This window comes from Aegilops tauschii, chromosome 3 (genome assembly GCF_002575655.3).
Source record: "Aegilops tauschii subsp. strangulata cultivar AL8/78 chromosome 3, Aet v6.0, whole genome shotgun sequence".
NCBI lineage: Eukaryota > Viridiplantae > Streptophyta > Magnoliopsida > Poales > Poaceae > Aegilops > Aegilops tauschii.
The window spans coordinates 48,518,311-48,535,436 of NC_053037.3; the positions used below are offsets into that span (position 1 = coordinate 48,518,311).

The 17,126-nt window shown below is 45.2% G+C and overlaps 1 non-coding gene across 1 annotated transcript; it reads right to left on the reverse strand.

The window, feature by feature from the left end:
* Positions 1–16,090: 16,090 nt before the first annotated feature.
* Positions 16,091–16,164, reverse strand: TRNAW-CCA (transfer RNA tryptophan (anticodon CCA)). Its single transcript has one exon. It is a non-coding gene; the product is annotated as a tRNA-Trp (tRNA).
* Between the last annotated feature and the right edge of the window lie 962 nt (positions 16,165–17,126).

Here is a 17,126-nt window from a genome sequence, read left to right on the forward strand (position 1 = left end):
TACTCCGAGTAGTGGGTACCTCGTAGGACCTCGACCCGCCTACTCAGGTCTTGTATGGATATGCAGGAAGGGGTGCTCCTAGGTGTGTGTAGGGGGTGTGTTTGTTCGCGAGAATGAATTCCTCGTCAAGTCAGGGGGGTGTGGACACACTTGCGCGAATTCGGATAACGGCTACAAGGGATAAAAATAAAGGAAATTGTACCCGACCAGGGATGGACGTAAACTCGTAAGCTACCGAGGGTAGGGATAATCGTCCAGGTCTTTTTTTTTAAAGCCGCCCCGCCACTGCAGGCAGGTCAGTTCCTCTGTCGTTGCCGGAGATTTCTTGGCGAAGAGACCTTAGGATAAGTTGCTAAAACAAACGGAGGGGAGGATCGACCCGTTCAGTAGAATTCCGAAGAAAGACTGTTGGCAGCAGGTGGAGACATTTCTTTGGCCCCCTTCCAAATAAATGCGGGCAGGGTAGAGCTCGGCAGAGGGTTCGAGAATAGGGTAGGGTTTTTTACGGTCAGGTCCCCTACCACTAGTCCGGCTAGCCTTCTTTCGGGCAGGAAGCAGGCCTAAACGACGGGCGGGCATCTCCCGCTACGCAAGCAGCATTGTTCGCCACCACCCGAGAAGCAAAAGATTCGAGAGTCAAGGCGGAAAAGACAAGCATAGTGGTCTAATGACAAGGGCCGATGACGGAAGCTCGGGACGGAGCCGTATGATGCGGAAGTCTCACGTACGGTTCCCTGAGAAGGGAGTGGCTACCCACTAGAGCTTTGACCAACTACCACCGGTCAATTCCGCTTTGTGGCCACCCCTGACTCTACCATCATTATAGGGGTATGGGGTTCGAGACAAAGAAAGATCAAGGCAGCATATCAGTTTTTCCTATATACTTTACTTGGATCCGTTTTTATGCTATTAGCTATTCTGTTGATTCTTCTCCAAACAGGAACCACCGATTTACAAATTTTATTAACCACTGAATTTAGTGAGCGGCGCCAAATCCTTCTATGGATTGCTTTTTTCGCCTCTTTTGCCGTCAAAGTGCCTATGGTACCAGTTCATATTTGGTTACCCGAAGCCCATGTAGAGGCACCTACGGCTGGATCCGTCATCTTGGCTGGAATTCTTTTAAAATTGGGAACCTACGGGTTTTTAAGATTTTCAATACCCATGTTTCCCGAAGCGACACTTTGTTTCACTCCTTTCATTTATACTCTAAGCACGATTGCGATAATATATACTTCCTTGACCACTTTAAAACAGATCGATCTTAAGAAGATCATTGCCTACTCCTCAGTAGCCCACATGAATTTGGTGACTATTGGTATGTTTAGTCGGGCGGCGGCCGTTAGGTCACCTATTTTGAGTTATGGGCACACAAGCAAGGCCAAAACATGTGTGCCGGGCGTGCGACCCATCAACCTACTAGCAATAGGGGAGAAAACTTAGCATGTCGCAACAAAAGCATCGATTCGAGGCGTCAGCAAAACACCGCTGTCTGTTCGTAAAACAAAACCCCTTAGCGCCCCAGGACGGGAGTGGGGGACGGCCCTACGCAGACAGCAGCAGCACCGGCTCTACGAAGTCCGAATCGAATCTTTCCGTTGGCTTTCTCGTGAATAAGAATTGTTGGGCGCGGCGAAGCGAGCACTTCTAGCTGTTTCGCTTGCTTCTTTCTTATTGTGGTGGCTATTATGGCGTGGCTGAAATGAACGAAAAGCGAGATGATTCAAATTGATTGATAGATGGCCTGATCTGTTCTGATAGATCGAAAGGTTTTCTATCAATAATAAGGGTTGACCTCTTTCTATCTATTGATGATACAAGATATCTATCTATTCTGGATCCATCAGAAAGAAATCGATATGTATCTGATTTTTTCTACATCGTATGTAGAGTGCCCAAGCGTTTGGCCAGCTCAGTTCTATTATCCATCGGTCCAATGCACTGGCTCATCTCATGGAGGGAAAAAGCAAATGTAGTTAGTTGTCTTGTTGTTGTTCGCCGCCTCAACACATTCCCCGGCATCGTCCCACACGGAAAGAAAGAGCGTGGAGCCCCGGCCCGACCTATAAGTCCGCTAACGTAAAGCGAGGAGTTGAGCCTGAACTGGCGAACCGAAGTCACTTTCGTAACCATACTTCCTACAGCTAACACGTGCCCAGTCCAGCGGGAACGCGAAGCGCAAACGAACGTGAGCTGCTATACCGAATCCCCCGCTGGCCATCGGGGACCTAGTGGTAAGGCCATGATCCGCAGGGGAAGGGATCACTCATTCTTCTATTGGGGACAGGTGCACGAACGACAACTCCAAACGTCAGACATCCGCCACCTATACCTACCGTTTAGGTGGCACCAGCGAGATCCAGCTAAGGTAAGGAACTTCGTGTCGTGGCTGCTCCACTCCGCTGCGGTCTTTTGAACTGAACTTCGTTGCCTTCCCGCGCGCGAAACGAATGGGCGCTATGTCGTGGGTCAGTTTTGGGGCGGGGGGGGGGCAGAGAGAGACCAGAAGAATGATTCATTTGGATCGACGAGCCATTTCGCGAATCAATAGAATGTCTCTCTATCCATATCTATTCTATCTTTATATGACGGGCCATAAAAAAAGAAGTATTTTTTTATGGCATGCGGGATGATCGCGCCTAGTAGCCACATATCAGCTGCGCTCAATATGCGGGATTTCCGTTGGATCAGATCTTTCGCTTTGACGAATTTGGACCTAGCGAAAAGGACTCTAAGCCTTCGCGCAAACAAGCAAAGTAGAAGCAAACGAGGAAGCGGAGCTGTCGTAGAAGCAGTAGCTTCCCCCGACAATATACAATACAACAGTAGCGACCATGAATAAAAAAGCCCCTTGTTTAACGAGTTCGCTGCTTTTCCCAGGCCGGAGAAGGGCAACTACTTATTGATTGATCGCCTTTCTTTGATATGTGTTCAATTTAGTACAATACAAACTACAACTAGATCAAAGTGGAAGGGCCACTCACTATAGAAGCTATAACTAGAAAAGCCCTAGCCAATAGTTTAGTAGTCGGCCAAACCCCCATGCTCACGACATGTTCTTGATATTGATTGAGTTGGAGGGAGTCAGAGACTACCACGGAATCCTTCCATAGTCACCCCGGTGACCTTCGTCACCAAAGCGTCACGACAGTTTCCAAGACCCCTCATATAATCTCCAGTGGGGATCAGTCGGAGCACGTAGGAATGCCGACCACTACATAAGCCGCTGGCGGAGAAAGCTCGAAGAGCTTCCCTTCATTCGCTTCGCGGGAGTCGCACACAGCACATAGCTGGAAGTCAGAGGGCCCGTACTACCTGCCTAACCCTTCGCTCCGAGGGACCGTAGAACGGAAAGCGCCTTCTAAACAACTCGGCAGAAGGGAAGGGGCCTATGTATTTGCATGACCCCTGCGGATTTGACCCTACCTACACCCGGAGCCAATCCCCTAGCGGTCCTGCCACCACGCCGCAGAACAGGAGCTCGTGTGGAACCTTGGATTTCTGGCGTAACAGCGGTGGAAGGTATCAAAATATTACGGCCGCATAACATAGTATATACGCTAAGGTCGGCCAAAATATGGACACCCGAAGGGCCCGGCGCGCACAATCCTATCCTATCCGAGCCCGTCATTGCATGCACTTCGGACAGCCGTCCGTAGCATCATAAGGAGCACCTCCCTTTCGAGGTACCCAAATGGAACGGTCTTTATTTGTGTTGTTGGTTGGTCTTTCTCAACGTGGTCTATAGCACAAAAAACCATTCTTTACAAGATAGGGCCGTTCACATGAAATAAAATACAAAATCCATTCTTCATGGTCGGGCGCAAATCTCCAAATCCTCCAGGATCACAAGTGGAACGCTAAGCAAGGGTGGGGAGGCTGCGAGCTCCGCGTCGAATAGAAAGAAGCAAGCAGGGGGTGTTGCCGTAGCGCGCCGGAGAGCAAGCGTAAGCAACCAAACTAAATAAGGCTACAAAAGTAGCTAGCTAGCGTTTTTAAGCTGGCAGCCTTTTCTAGCACGCGTACTCTTCTGTGGAGTCGCATGGAACGAACCTTGTCTTCCCTCCAACGACTAGCTCCCTTTTCTTGTTCCGGTCACCCTTCTCTTGCCGTGGAAGGACTTTTGCCTGTGGTGTGGTCCAACCCGTGGGCGGAGTCGCCCTCATCCCCCCATTGCTCAGTGCTCCCTGCAGCTTCGCTGGGCTTTACCCGCGTGGGCGCGGGCTTCTATAAGAGAATGAAAAGCTCTCTTTTTACAATAAAACGCGAACCGCGCGGAGCCCACCCTTTTTCGTTTTCTGCCGCCACTGGGTGGCCGCAGGGGAAACACAGCCCGGCCGCCTCTCGGGAAAGGGGGGTGGGCCTACCTATCCCGAGGGAGCAGCTGAGAGGTTCCATATGCCGAGCCGAAGGGCAGAACTTCAGTGCGTGATCGTAGTATGTCACCTCGTCTTGTCCTCGCAGCATCGAAGAGTACCTATGCACTATGTTCCGGTTCACTGATAAGGAAGATAGAGTTGGGGTGGGGGTCTACGATGTGAAACTATAGTATGCCCTGGGGAGAAAGATGCGCAACTCAAAACGGAAGCAGGAAGCGTGTTGTCAAAAATGTCGGAGGTTACCAGATCTCTGAGACTACCATCGATCCGACAGAGCGGAACGACCAGAAAAAGAAGTGGAGTTAGAAAGCCGTATGATAGGTGGTAACTATCTTGTACGGTTCGGGGGGTAAGCGGTGTACTCTGGGGGAATATTAGGCTCTATCGAACATACAGGGAATTGGAGGTAGCATTTTACTTATGTTAAGTCATGGACTGGTTTCTTCAGCCCTTTTTCTATGTGCTGGTGTTCTATATGACCGACATAAGACTCGACTTGTTAGATATTATGGAGGTTTAGTGAGCACCATGCCGAATTTCTCTACCATTTTCTTCTTTTTCACTTTAGCCAATATGAGTTTACCCGGCACTAGCAGCTTTATCGGGGAATTTCTAATCTTAGTAGGAGCTTTCCAAAGAAATAGCTTAGTAGCCACATTAGCTGCACCTGGGATGATTTTAGGCGCGGCGTATTCCCTTTGGCTATATAATCGTGTGGTTTCTGGAAATTTAAAACCCGATTTCCTCTATGAATTCTCCGATCTAAATGGCAGAGAAGTTTCCATATTTCTACCTTTTCTTGTTGGAGGGGCGACCGTCCGTTGAACTACCAAAAAAGGGTAAACCAATGTGATCATGACATTGTAGGTGCTTGCGATGGGACGGATGCGACTGCCCTCATAAGTAATGGGTGGCATAGCTCGTAGCAGAAGTCCCCTTTTTTATCCATTTCTTTATTACCCCAGAGGGGCCCACCCTGGTGGGACCGAGAGAAAGAAAGGATGGGGGCGACCATGCATGGCACTTCTCGACCGTGTCTCCGAGGGACAGTTGAACGAGCGACTCATGAATGCTGCCGGGTCGGACGAGCCAATAACTCGAACGTGTACGGTCAGTTTTTTGAGCAAGAATCACAGCGTTACCTTACCTTCACCATGATACGGACTCCAAGTTCTTATGGCAAAGCACGAGGAGTTTCCTTCAATATGATGATGAGAATGGAAACCAGAAGCACGACTAGGTCTTCGTAGTCCGAGATCATACTTATATATCAGTCACAGTAACATAAGCATGAGACTTTTTGTTAGTACCGGTGAACCAGATGGCCGCGGCGAGGGAATCTGGGACGGAGGACTCGTAATATCTCTATAGATCTGGCAAAAGCGAAAGACCCCTAACGTCAGGGGCTGACCACTGAGCTCACTCAGGCCCCGCTGGGCGGGCCAGAGTGGGTGCGAGCTGGAATTGCCATAGCTTATGGTTAGATAACGAGCCCAGCAGAGAACAGTCAGGATAACGAGCGCGGAGCCCACTTGGCAGGCGGCAGGAGCAGCGGGCAAGTGCTTGCTTGGTAGGCCAACAGCCCTGTGAACCGGGCGGGGCACTCGACGAAAGGGGGGCACGCTGAGCAAGTACGCAAAATTGGCCCTGCGGAGCTTTCAAAAAGAAAAGCAAGGACCACTACGGGAGGTCGAACCATGAACCAGAGGTAGTAGAACGTGATCCGCACCGGTCAATATTGGATCAAACAATAGGGGACCGTAGCACTGACCTTTTTTTTTCAAGACAATAGGTAATGTTCCCTACCGAGACAAGGGACACTCTCAACGGATCCTCCATGCGCTGGGCATACCATAGTTCTTCCGTGCGTCTTTATCGTGGCGGAAACAGAACAAGAGGGAAATACCCGGCCGACTCGCCCAGGGCTCGAGGGCGAGCCATACGAGAGTTAGTCGAATTCTGTTTACGTTCTCGGTTTGGGTTCGGGCCCCTCTCGATCTTTTGCGTATAAGGGAAGGGGGAGGAGTCTAAATCTATGGACATTAATGAACCACCATTGATGGACGTTGCACATGACACGAGAAATTCGACTCGACGGTCCGGTGCTAATAGAAGTCGCTTACTCTCCGTCTAGTGAAGGTGCCAGATCCTTAAAGTAAAGTATCTATCAGACTAGTGTACCAACCACGTGGTACGACGGGCACTCAAAGAACTGGCGAATGAGGGCCCACCCCACCCAAGAGCGCTTATGTCATATGGGAACTCTCGGCTGGAAACAATCCTTATGGTTTTTATATCCGGTTAGAATAATAAGAAAGAATCAAAGTCCAGGTTGGTTGGTGAGCCTAGTGATAGGAGACTATCTAGCTTGGTTCGGAGAGCACTTGTTGGGTTTCAGATTCGTTTTTTGCTAAATGTTACGGCCTAAATGCTGAACAATTGACCCTACTTGTTCGGATGGGTGTTCACCCGAAAGTGTTCCCGGACTGCATGCATACATCCGTAAGTAACTTAGTGCAACATGGAAAATTTCATTGAGAGGAATCAGCAAAGAAAAGAAATCTTCTCCGGGTGATCAAGTTCCTTTTTCGGTCTGGGCCACGTCTTTGCTTTCTTCAGAGGCCCATTTTCCTGGGCATCAGTGAGTGGAATACTTAACAGTGATTACATTCTTATGTAGATTCCATTGCTTGATGGGACTTGTTTGTTGGCACCGACCTCGATAAGAAGCAAGGGAGTGGTGCCGAAGCGAACGGAGCTGCAAAGCTGTTTGTTTACCAATCCGCCAACTTAAGCTAGGAAAAGTGTAAGAGACCGTGCATCTTCATGTAAATAAAGGTAAATAATCTCAGAAACAGTCAAGAAACCGGGAATTTTTTATTCCATTTCTTAGCCAGGGCAAGCCCTACCGACCTACGACCGGAGAAGATGTTGTGTTGTTCGTATCACTTGCTAGAGATAGAGAAGCTAGAACAGGAACTGCCCGGGAGGGTTCAAAGAATGAGGTCTTCACCTTTGAGCTGGATCTCATCTCATTCTAGCACATACTACGAGCGATTGACTTAAAGAATACAACAAATGGTTGTGGGGTTATCTTTGTACCCTGTGACTACAACCACAAGGTCCGAATCAAGCGAAACGGCTGAGGCGCAAGCCCTTTTCTCGCCACTACTCTGTGTACCCAAAGTCAGCAACCTTTTTGGCACGCTGGCTAGCAAGTTCATTGCTTCAATGACATGAATTCAATCAAGTGGACAAATCCTATCCTGGAAAATATGGGCAATCAGCTGGAAACTCAATAGTCTTACGCGGAAAGCACTCAACCGGCCTTCCTCTTCTGAATTATATGAATGACAGAAATCAGTCCTCACTTGTATTAACTTCATGAGTGAAGAGGTAGACAAGGTGGTGAAAAGCATGAAACCAAATACTGCTCCAGGTCCAGATGGCTTCTCTGTTAGCTTTTTAGAGCTTTTTGGCCCCAGTTGAGAGATATACTAATATAAATGCTTCAGGAGCTGTATCATGGCAGGTTGAACTTGTCCAGACTAAACTATGGTGTCATTTCTCTACTGCCAAAGATTAAGGATGCTAATAGTATCCTACAGTATAGACCCATATGTGTTCTAAATGTTATGTTTAAAGCTATTACCAAAGCTCTGACACTTAGATTTACTCCTCTGGCTCGACAAGTAATCAGCTCTCTTCGGACTGGATTTATTCCTGGGAGGTACATTTTCGATGGATGTGTAATTCTTCATGAAGTTTTGCATGAGTTGAAAACCTCTCACTCTGAAGGAATTTTGCTTCAGTTGGACTTTGAAAAAGCTTATGATAGAGTTCAGTGGCCTTTCTTGGCAGAGGTAATGCATAGGAAAAACTTCCCTGACAGGTGGATAGATTGGATTAGACAAGCAGTGGATGGAGGCAAAGTGTGTGTGAATATGAATGGAGATTGGCGAGAATATTTCTCTACTTTCAGAGGTTTGAGGCAAGGAGATCCTCTTTCTCCTTTGCTTTTTCACCTAGTAGGTGATGCACTATCTGCAATTCTGGATAGAGCTAAGGAAGCAGGTGTGATTAGAGGTTTGGTACCACATCTGATACCAGGGGGATTAGTCATTTGCAATATGCTTCTGATACTTTGCTTTTTTGCATAATGACATGGAGTCTATTACTGGATTCTAATTCCTTCTCTACTGTTTAGAGGAAATGTCTGGCATGAAAGTCAATTACTTGAAGAGTGATATTTTCACAGTAGGGTTGAGTGTAGAGGAGGAGCAGAGGGTAGCTGATATAACTGTGAGATAGGCAAATTTCCAATAAAATATAATATCTGGGATTACCAATCAGCAAAGACAAGATCTCTTCTAATGATTTTTTTTCATTAAAAGGTAGAAAAGAAGTTGGACTCTTGGCAATGCAAACATTTCTCTTATGGAGGAAGAGATATATTGATCAATGCATGTTTATCAAATGTCCCTATGTACCTTCTGGGTTGCTACACTTTGCCTGTCAAAATACAGAAAAAAGTTGATACAATAAGAAATCACTTCTACTGGGAGTAAGAAGAAGAAATTTCACATGGTCAGATGGGAACACCTATGCACCCCTAAAGATTATGGTGGTGTGGGCTTCACTGATATGAGAGTCAGAAACATTTGTTTACTGTCAAAGTGGCTGGAGGAGGTCAATTAACTACTGGAGCTTACACTGCAGATACTACTTATTAAAGGGCACACATTTCAAGACACCTTCAAGCTACTGAAATTGGAAAGCAATGATGTTATACTGGGTTATGATTGGCTATATCGTCACAGTCCAATCAATTTAGATTGGAAGGCCAGAACAATGAGTATTTGTCACAATGGGCAAGAAACCATTATTCTTTCTGACAGCAGCAATACTACTTCTCCAACATTGTTAGACCCTGATAAGTTTCAGAAGGAAATTGATAAAGGAGCTATGGGCTACTATCTTTATCCCTTATCTTGTGACTCTGCTGATACCGATGATGAAAATACTTTCGAGGAACTTAACTTGGTATAGTGAGCCTAGCAGGCGGCGGGAGTCCAGTATGATTGCTTGCATTTCTTTGGAATTGAACTAGCCCTTGGGAAAGGTAGACGTGAAGGTACCATGATTTCTCACTTTATAGAAGCGTTAGAGCTCGGCTGACACAGTGATCGAAAGCTGCGCAACCAAAACAACTTGAAACCGCTCATGCACCTTTTGCTTTTCCTGATATCGTCCCTTCGGGTAGTTGGATATGAGCACATTCAAATTGGAATTCTTCTGATCCCAGATCCAATAGAAGTTTTGAGGTAAGAGGTACCGTGAGCAGATTTCTTTTTTCGATACCCAGTTTTTGATCTCGCAAGCAAGGAAATCCAAGCAGCATCTCAATCTCGATATTTGCCTTTTCGGGAGACGACTTGTGATAAACAAGTCAGCCATGTCCTAAAGAAGTAGTGGGAGTGCATGGTTATAAAGGAAGGCGCAAGTGTATTACGGAGCGAAGAAGCTTTAGAGAAAGTTCTACCTCGCGGGTGAAACCATAGATTGGAAGGTGTAGGTCACTCACCCGTGTAAACAAAGCGAAATCATAGAGCATAGCTCATTTGTAATGCCCCTGTCCGAACTGACCACAGGATTTAGGTCGTCCCGACCAGTAACAAAGGAGAAATTCCCCTGCTTGTTAGGAGTTCCTTTAGTTTGCAGTTGAGTGCAGCCGGATGGTTCTCTCTATGTATTCCTGAAAAAGTGATTGGAGGTTCGTTGCTCACCTTAAGTCATTATCAACCGAAACTCATAGAGAAAGGGATCCGCAAAACCCCTCGCCATTACCGTATGAGCAGGTTTTAAAGCCTGCAAGTTAAGTTGTTGGCTGCTCTTAGCGATTGAGTGCCAACATGAGACCTATTTGTTAGCTTTGAACCGAGAAGGTCCCTCAACCATAGCGTGATACGAACCAGTGGCTTCCCTACCGAAACCGAAGAAATCCTCTGGGCGGGTTCCTTATCTTTACTTAATACGGAACCGAGACCTTGACTTCTTCTTATCAGACTGAAGAGGGGAACCTCATGACCCAGGATACAAGCACTATTACCTTCTTATAAGGGAAGTGAGGTGATTTAAGCAAAAGGAGGAGGAATAGTTTCTCATACAATCTCTGTGGGTATACTTAACAGAAATCCGAGCTCAATTACTAAATGTGCAAGTTTTAAGACTCGGTTCAATCACTTTATAGAAGGATAATGTCTAGAACAAAGGAAGTGAGTCTAGCTCCACTCCGAGGGACAAGACGGAAATCTTCTACCGATGCCAACTGCAAGGCGTGCTTTCCTATGAACCGATTCTTAGACTACAGATCTCATCCCAACGATCTACTTGTACGAAAGAAAGAGAGATGATCTACTTGCAGCTACTGTTTGTTACCGCTGAACATCTGCTACCAATACCAAGAAATACCAATACGGACTTCTTGTTCCAATCGAAACGAGCAAACCTGGGGAAGATAGCAAGATTAGCAGAACGGGAACCCCCCATGGGGAAGGGCTCTGAGATGCACCACAGAGCCCGTAGCAGCTACTTTTAAGGTTTCTCGCCCATCGGCCCAGAAATCCATAGAAAGACGATTGAGATTAGTGAATGGCATCGATCTGAAGTTCATAGAATCTCTAGCGTCTCCTTGTTCGTAACAAATGAGTAACTTAACTACTAATGTGACGAATAGTGCCAGGCGTAGTGTATCACTGGAATTCGATCAGTCTGTTGGAAAGGGATCACTCTCTGATTCTGCTTCAAGTCCTGTGCGTGCCTGTTTCGAAGAATGCTATTCGCTCTAGTGTCCTGTGCCTGTTTCGAAGAATGTTATTCGCTCTAGTGGAAAAAGTCGCGATTTATGGCCATGATCCCGACCCGAACCCTCAAATGATGACGAACGGCTGACTTCACGTAGAACCCGTTATGCCAATCTGGATTCCACATCTGCTACAAGAAAATCGTCTTGAAAGATTGCAAATCAAGCATTCGTCCTTAGCTCAAGGATTGGATTACCGCAGTTCCTGAAAGATATCGTGCCAACAGAAAGATCTCGTTCCCGTAGATTCCGTTCGTTCCAGCAATCGTGCCGGAACTCACTGATCCATTCAAAGGATTTCTTTACCACTGCTCCCGATGGCCAAAGGACCGATATCTTCTTCTCACGCCTAGCAAAGATCGAGTTCTGTTCTCACTTCACTTAATGAGCCTATTTCTCTGTTTTTATACCCGTTTAGATAGATGGGCTCTAAGGGAGAAGTGGCGCACTTTCTCGAGCTATCTAAGCATCCAGGGAAGTGATTCCACAAGCTAGAGAGATTCTCCTCTTTTCTTTTTCAGAGTTGAGCTCAGGCTAAGGCCAAGCATGGATCAATGTTTGTCAAATCATTCTCTGTTGAGTTGAGTCCTCGCCGAAGGTGCCGTGCCGTATAGTACTTCTCCGGTTATAGGTGATAGGTGCATGGCTTCCGCTCATAAAGAATGAGTGAGACCGGCGCTCAATCAATCAGCCACCAGTAGAGGATAAAGGAAAAAAGGGGTTCATCAATGAGAGGCGCATGAGATTCTGTATTGGCCAACTCTTTCTAACTATCACTAGGCTGGATACTCCGATTCTCTGTGGACGATTTCCTTCTCTCTCGTTCAATGCCCTTTGGTCTCGAGGATCACCATTTGGTGGGGTTGGGGTCACACCCGAAGTCGTATTGGAGAATTGAGCAGAACTACTTCCATGTGCACTCTTTTATCGGGTCAGGAAGCCCTGTTTTTGAAGCAGGAAGACCTCTTCGTCATCATTATTGGGGTATGGGCCCTAAATCATTGGAAAAGACGGTTTTCTTTAGGGAATTGACACGATATCACCTCCTTCTGTACTAACAAGGGAATGGATGAGTTCACTTAAGAAGCAGGCCTGGCCGGTACTAAAACAGAGAAGTCAGCTCAGGTTTCATCTCATCTAAGCAGCAACCAAGCGATGATTCTGGAATCGTGCCATGCTTGACAGTTGGACTTCTCGCCATACATAGAAATGAACTGCTGATGAGCTAGCTATCCCCGATATGATCTGGTACTAGACTTCACACATGTTGCCATCGTATAATCGGAGAATCAACGCTGCTGTCTACCTTCGGAAAGCAAAATAGATGATTTTCGATACTAGGATGACTACTCCCGAGGCCTGTTTTAACTAAAGAATTTACAGGTGGCCCCGTCGGTAAACTATTCCCGAGAGAGGAGAAGCAGAAACATCAATCTGTATTTTCGTATCATATTCCAGCAGCTCCAATGCCTTAGAGCGGGATCTTATCTTCCTAGAAAGAAATGAGTGTTGCACACGGATAGCCAGCTACTCCTTATGAATGGGATGCATGCATATTTCAATTCATGAACTGAAGCTCGTAGAAATCCTTCCTATCCGCCTAGTTACCTATCCGGACTTGTTTCGTAGAAATCCTACCTTGCTTTTAGGCGGAGAAAGACTATTTTTTAGTTTCTTCGGTGCAAAAGTGCCGTAGGCAAGTCCGTTTCATATAGCTGCAAAAGTTAGCAAGTCCTTTTTCCCTAAGGAAACTCGATTTCCAATGAAAAAAGTGCGGATCACTATGGGTCAAAAGTAGTGTTTTTCTAGTTTACCTCATAAATGCATGTTTTGAGAGCAATATTTTTCGATCAAGTCCTAATCACTTAGCTGTAAAAGTAGGCTTTTTCATCTCCCGAAACCCAGGCCCTCTCCCCAAAACTCCACACCAAGCCTTTAGATACGCAAATATGAGCTTGCCTTGGCTTTATTGCCCTTATCGGATGGAAGTTACGGATGAGAAATGACGTGTCTTACGTATCGAATCTCAAGTAACGGATGAGAATTGACGTATTCAAAGTGGAAAGAACGAATATCGATTCTCGTGGATGAACGGAGGAAATGGGAACTTGGTCTTTGCACTCTTCTTTCGAGGGGGTTATCCCATGACATGAAAAAGACAAATCAAAAACTTCTGCAAGTTAATCCCTACTATCAATGTCATGCAGGAAACTGACACACCAAATGATGCCACAGAAGAGATTGCAGTACAAGAAGAAGAAGAGATCCCACAGGATCAGGACTCCCCTCCAAATGAGTATCTCATGCATATTTCGGCTCATGCAGTTTCAGGGCAGGTCACTGCTGGCACATTTTCAGTCAAGGTCACTGTTGGTGGACAAACAGGCATTGCCCTTATTGATACCGGCAGTTCAAGTACATTCATTGATTTGTATTTAGCAGTTACAACCACTTGCCATATCCAAAAGAAAAAATCGGCTAAAATAGTTGTGGCTGGGGGAGGCCAACTTACATCTGGGGCAATCATAGCAGACACTGCATTCTGCTTCTTGGTTTTCCAAAGGTCCGGAGGAGCGGAAGAGTTTCTAGTCGAGAAGGGTCGGGCATTAGCAAATCCTTCAATCCCAACTCTTGAAAAGAAGAAACCAATTTTCAGGCATCTCCTCCCCTCGGTGCATATTATCATATAGAAAGAAACGTTGCTATTCCGTTGCGTCTTAGACATTTCACTGATGCGGGGCGGGGAATCGAGTCTATTCAGGAGTGCATTTCCCTAGAGGACGAGGTGATTGATGCAAGATCTTGTCAAATTGATTGATTTAGCTGGCGACGAAAAAGAGCACTAAATGCAACTCAAAAACGCGTATAGTAAGTAGTCTTCGTTGATGGGACAAATGCTCCAGTGTATGTGTTACGAGGCAACTAGCATTTTGTCATGGAAGTTCGTGAAAGAATGTTCTTGTTTTTGTTGGTTTTTCCAACGAAACGAAGAAGTTTTGGATTGAGATTTCACATAAGCATTGCACAATGGTCCGCATTAGGCGGGGAGCAGCAATGATACCGCTGGCCGGGAATAAGTACCTATCCCTCTACTACTTACGATGTTTTTCGTTCTATTGAAATCCTGCGTCGAGCCGATGTTTCATTTTTCGATACCGGGCACATCCATCACATCAACTATTTCACTTTTCATACGCATTCATTGATGGACCGGTAAACTAGACCCGAAAAACTCCTATTTTTAAAACGAAAGACCCATCACAAAATTATGGTGCAACGCTATGACGAGCGTTCTCACAGGCCGGCACCTCGATGCATCCGTCTCAAGAGTTGTACACCTTACATGTGCTTCACGCCACAATCTCTCACTTTCTGATCCTCCATCTGTCTCCATCATATAATCGATCTCACCTCTCATGTCTGAGTGAAAAAACCATATTTGTTAGTATATATCAAGGCCGAGAGGACACGTTCCTCTCATGTCGAGATTAGTATTAGGGACCCTTAGTATTATTAACCGGTTACTATACGTACATGCAGTGAGACAATCAATCTATGCTCTCATTCACATTTCATTCTAGCACTGATGACTCCAGCCCTATCTATCCCTAGAAGCAAATGGAGTAAGTCCGATGGAACACTCGGATTGGAAAAGATAATTATACTTATAGGCATGGATGAAAAAAAATCTTGGAAACTAGTTCAAATCGAACTCAAAAGCAACTAGGCAATCCAACTTCCATTGAAGCAGCTTCCCTGGAACTAGCTGCCATTGTATCGGTTGGTGCCATTTCTTCTCTTGGAGGCAGGGCAATAGATTAAGATTAGGCGGTAAGCGAAGGAACTGTAGGGCTTAGGGCTGCGGGTGAGCGCAACTTCAATAGGTCGAGTGGAGGAAGAGAAGAAAAAGCAGCTATTTCACCTGGTGTCGTAATAACCACTGTTTTCGGGTTTGAAGGCATAAGCGCAGCAGAGATCTTCTTTCATTTAAGAAGAAGCCACCATAAAGAAGAGGAAACAAGGCGTTTAAGGGACACCGACTCCCATTATTTTCTCCAGGCCTGCTTTGGCTAAATCGACGGAGGCTTAGCTTATTATGTTTCGGGCGTTTAGCTAGCTTAGAGAATAAAGAAATCTATCTCTAAAGGGGGAGCGGTACGACTATTTTAGGTTAGAGGAAGGTTGAAGAGAGAATAGCTAAAATAGCCAGTCGGGTAGGCAAGTGCGGGTGGCTGTGGTCAAAGTGAATATGTCTTGTTTCGGTTAGCGGTTTCGGCTCTCCGGCACCAAAGTAAACTCTTTCTATTGCGGGGCCTATGGAGTTTGGGGATGAGTGCTGACACTTTACTGTGCAACATTCCTGTTTATTTCATTCCCCTTACTAGATCAAAGAGGGCATATGTGGGGTTTGAAGATGCCTGGACCTTACCACCTTATTCTAATAGCCCGCATCAATGCCTCTGCCCAGAACATAGGAGCCCCCTGGGTTCAAGGTCTCATATCAATTTGCAACTACTGGGAAAGAATTGGGGTGCGGCAGGAAGAAATGGAATTCTCAATAAAAGTATAAACAGGTCTTCCCCACTGCTGCATAGAATCTGAGCTGGGTGGAATTGAAGTTCGGTTTCGATCAAGACACCCCTGCCTACTTACCTTAAAAAACGACTAATTATCAACCGATCATAGAGGTCCTTTTCCAGCAACTTCAAATCAGAAAGCCCCGACTCCCATAAAGAATGCTTGCAGATCTTTCTTTTTATTACGATGACGATATGGACCTCATTACTGTCTCATTTTCTTATATTTATATAAGTTCTTTTTTTTGGATTCGACATAAAAAGAACAAAATCACGCTCTGTAGGATTTGAACCTACGACATTGGGTTTTGGAGACACACGTTCTACCGAACTGAACTAAGAGCGCTTTCCGGGAGATAAAGAAGTAAAGAAAAGGATGATTTTTGTACCGCATGCATATAGAAAAATGAAACTCTGAATTTTGTCCAATTTGAATCGATCTCAATTGATCCCTCATTACTGCCCATAGGAGAAGTAATAGGTAGGGATGACAGGATTTGAACCCCTGCCTTGTTTTCCACATCATAATTTATTCCTCCATCTATATACAACTTTCTTGTCATTTCTTCTTTTTGGTTTCATATAATAAATGATATACATCTGAAACCCAACCTAATGTATAAAGAATGAATATTTATCGGTAATGCTCAGGAAGAAAGAAGGGGTCATCTTTTTGATTTTTATTCCACCCTCATGTACCCTTCTTTGCATTTTTTTCTAAAGCCTGTTCAGCCTCATATCACCTAGAACAAGTCATGGACTTCTTCAATGAAAGAAAGTCTCATGGAAACGTTTTCAACGAAATAAGAACCATACAAAATAGATTTCTTGATCTTTTTATTTAGGAAAACGGATTTTTTCGCAGTTTTATCTTTTATCCTAAAGATATGCAGAACGAGTGTATTATGAAATGTTCGTTGTCTAGCTTTGCATACATCGCTACTTAATCGTTTAGTGGTTATCGATGAAATTACTTCACCATAGAGAAAATATTATGGAAGTTTATATTTATATATATATATATATATATATTATTGGTTGCTTTTTTTATGTCCAATTGGAAAAGTTGATCTTCTAAATTCATATGTTTAGCCTAAAGTACATAACTTGTGTTCCTCCCTAGTTCTTGCAAAGCCACCTAATCAAGCCTCACCTCATTTGTAGTTATAACATGTTCAGCTGAAAGCAAACTCCAAATAAAATTGGTTTACTATTAGTAACACATATACTTTTTTACCTTAGCTCTTTCTTTATTGTTCATTGAGCAGTTCAAATGCTTTGATTGCTTATCAGATAAGAGGTAAAAAT